Here is a 3,722-nt window from a genome sequence, read left to right as displayed (position 1 = left end):
AAATCTGAAAGTGTTCTTCATTTTTATGTGTTCTTTAAAAACGAAACGAGTACGGTATTCTAAGTAACATGAAGGTTAAAGATCTATGGATACACAAGGAACTCTAACCCCCACTGGGAATAGATTCATGTTTGGAATACAGTAATGTTTAACTATATATAATAATCTAAATAGTGAACGAAAGTTTTCAAATTATTGCAACAAACAAGGTTTGTTTTTAAGGTTGTAAATTTAAAGAGGGTAAGCTGAAAAAAATCAACAATATTGGCAAATTTTTTGTTTTTTTTTTTAATAATAGCTGTAATGTAGCCTAAACGAAAATTGAATTTTTGTTTATTTGTACAGCCAATTATAACATTGTAGAACTGTAGTCAATACTTTTGATTTGATTAATAAGCATAAAATTGGGTAGACTTTAATAAATTGTGTTATCTCACCCAGGAATAACATCTAAATTTAACAAGCAATCACCACCACAACCGAATCAGGGTACCAAATTATTGATTAGAAATATGTAAACTATCAAATACAAGACATTCTAATTACTGTTATTTATAATAAATTATTACCAGCTATTTTTAACAACAATATTGCTTAAATTAAATCAAACTAAGTAAAATCATGTAGGCCTATTGTATTTGAACACTAGCCACAAGAACAATGGCAATGTAAATGGTGTTGTTTAGCATCAAAAGCTGTCAGACATGTTTAAACTTCAAAATAGTAACTAAATGTAACGCTTTTTTGTTTGTTACATTTTATAAATCCACATAGCCTTTATAATTTTTATTTATCATTAAATTATAACTTGTATACATAAAAAAACAGCTGAACTATATTGTAATTTGAAATGCCTATATATCAAACATTATTTGAATCAATATTTTGATTATGGTAATTTAGGTAATCAGGAATACAGATAAATCGGTTGTGGTGGTGCCCACTTATTAGACTGCAGCCTACTTTATAAAATTAAGAACAGCTAACACAAGTTATTTTATTGTCATGTAAAATTTGTTTGGAATAATATAGGCTAAGTGCAAACTATTTGGATTTATTATATACAAAAACATTACAACAGTACAGATTTATATTATCATATTTCATTATTCTCTAAAAAAATTAAACAATTGCACAAAAATATCAATGTAGTGACCATATTCGATGTATACATCAAAATCAACTTGATCTAAAACAAGAAAATATTAGATAGGTTATGGTTTGTGTAAATTTAAGATAACAGGTAGCCTATCAACACTTTTACAAATGAAAAACACATTATCAAAGACTACCCACAGAAACTTGTTTACAAAACGTTACTGATGGCCTGGCAGTAACTTGTAATGCAAATTGCAAAATTAAATTAGACTAATACATTTCAATTTTCACTTTTTTTGGATCTAGTTTTACTAACATGAATAACTTTGTCGGAAATACAAATGATTAAACTTAACGACATTTATTAATTTGATTATTAGTAATAGTTGTGACAAAAACAACTTATGAAAGGAAAATATTCTCTTAACAGTTAATCATACCAATTAATATATTTATAGATCTAATGAAAAATCATTACTTACAGTGGAAAATTAAGAAAGGGCATTAGTTTGAAATGAACTGTAGACACAAAAAGATATTATACGCAATAAGTTAGAAGTGTATTTTTTTAACACCATTAATTTACAACTTACGTACCTTACCTTAAAGCCTGTTAAATGGTTAAGAAAAATTTTTTAAATGAAAGTCCAAACCTTACAAAATAAAAAAAATCTATACACTGCCAACAAAACTTATGATAACTTTTTTGCTTTTTGGTACAAAGTGTCCACAACTTTTCCCATGCTATTTATGGTTTCTAATGCCATTTTCATAGGTTTTGTCCACTACAGTTTCTTCAAAAACAATCAGCACTCCCTCACCTTGATCAAGAATTCCATGGAACTTCTTATCTAAAATCATTTGTGAAAGCTTCTTCTCTACTTGGAGTTTTGGAAGTTTAATAGACTGAGAGACAAAATCTACTTGCACACGAGAGTACGGTTCAATGATTCGGCATAGATTCTGCTCCAACATGTTGTCGTACAGCGTTCCCAAGTGTGCTCTAACAATTACGTCCTCTTCAAGTTCTTTTTTGAAGTTTTTCAAGGTCTGTTGAAAATCTGCGAGTGACCTTTTGTGGCTTGCTTGAGCGACACTCTTCATTGCTTCAATATCTTTTCCTGCGTATTTCAAGGCCAGTTTTCCACTGACAATCTGCTGGACATCTTCAGGTGTATTTAACATGATCTTAGACAATAACATGTACTTCAGTGCAGTCAGTGCTTTAGGGGATTCTATACTGTCATATCCTTCAAAAGCTTCATAGAAGTATGAATAAGCTGTTTTTTAAAGTCTTGTTCATCTGCAGCATGAAGAATGCCTGATTGAAGATCCAGTGCTGCTTGCATTTTAGGTGGGCAGTAAATAGAAATTAGCCGTTGTTCGAGCAGAGGTAAGAGCTGCACCGGGCTTTTGAAAGATTGCTCAAAGCATGATAGGTTTTACTTTCCAAAAGCAGGACTTCAACTAATAAATTCTTGTCATCTAACTTCTTCAACCTCTTTGAGTAAGGTTGAACCAAGCTGTAGAGCCTTTCAGTAAACATAACCAGTATCAAAATAAAGAGCAATTAATCTAGCTTCCAGAGATTGGCCTCAGGAAAGTTCTCCTTTCCTCTTTAGCCCATTCAATACATTCTTTACAAAGCTGTACTTCAATTCCAATACCAGCCTCTAAATCAAGGAAAAAGTCTACCAGCGAACGAACCAACTTAGCAGCTTTTGCTTTACTTATCATGCTTAGAAAAGGTCGAGTTTGTTTTATTAGGTCTGCAAGTTCTTTAGCTTTACCTTCATTTTTGTACTTTTCTCCCAACTGTAGAATTCCCTGTTCTTTGGCACGTATATGTTCTTCATTGGTGTCTTCATTTGGATCATCTTGAGGAATTTTGCTCAAATCTTCCCTACTTTGTTGTGACATAGATCTCTCAAAACAACATTGCACCCGCCATATTCGATCAGACTAACACGAAAATGAAATAATGAAACGTGAAAACGCTCGGTCCATCGTGAACATCTCCTTCTTCTTACCTGCCTATAATATATCACGAATATATTACTCTTATCTATTTGGACGTACTATATGTAATTGAATACTAACTCCTACGCAGTATATCAACAAAGTCCGTTAAATATCGGCTACTTTTACAGATTTGTTGAAAGCAATTTTTAACACAAATTTAATGTAATACTGAAGTAAAATATGTGTATGGACTTAATGACAACTAGTTTATTTATAGATTTATAACTTTAACTAATTTATATACAATAACAAGTAAATTTATTATAACAGTTACAACACAAGCAATGAAAAGATAAATTATTAATTATATTTGGAGCGAAAGTTTATTATTGATATTACTTAACTCTTTATTAAAAAGTTAAATTTAAAGTTTGCGCAGACTAAACAACAGTATTACCTAATAATAGAGCAATAATAATAAACCAAATAAATTTTGGACTACGTTTGTGCTTATTCTTCCCTTAAGAGAATGCCTGCACTCATTCCATACAATAATTATGGAATATTTGACCATTATATTAATATTAAAATGGATAAAACAATGTAACACTCTTTGTCCTTAATAAATTCATAAATTTTATTAATAATTATTCTAAAAGCTC

The 3,722-nt window shown here is 30.4% G+C and overlaps 1 pseudogene; it reads right to left on the bottom strand.

Moving 5' to 3' along the window:
• Positions 1-1,637: 1,637 nt before the first annotated feature.
• On the bottom strand, positions 1,638-3,049 carry LOC124373669 (annotated as a pseudogene).
• Positions 3,050-3,722: the final 673 nt, after the last annotated feature.

This window comes from Homalodisca vitripennis, unplaced genomic scaffold, assembly GCF_021130785.1.
Source record: "Homalodisca vitripennis isolate AUS2020 unplaced genomic scaffold, UT_GWSS_2.1 ScUCBcl_6140;HRSCAF=13219, whole genome shotgun sequence".
NCBI lineage: Eukaryota > Metazoa > Arthropoda > Insecta > Hemiptera > Cicadellidae > Homalodisca > Homalodisca vitripennis.
This window is presented reverse-complemented; position numbering and strand designations above follow the sequence as displayed.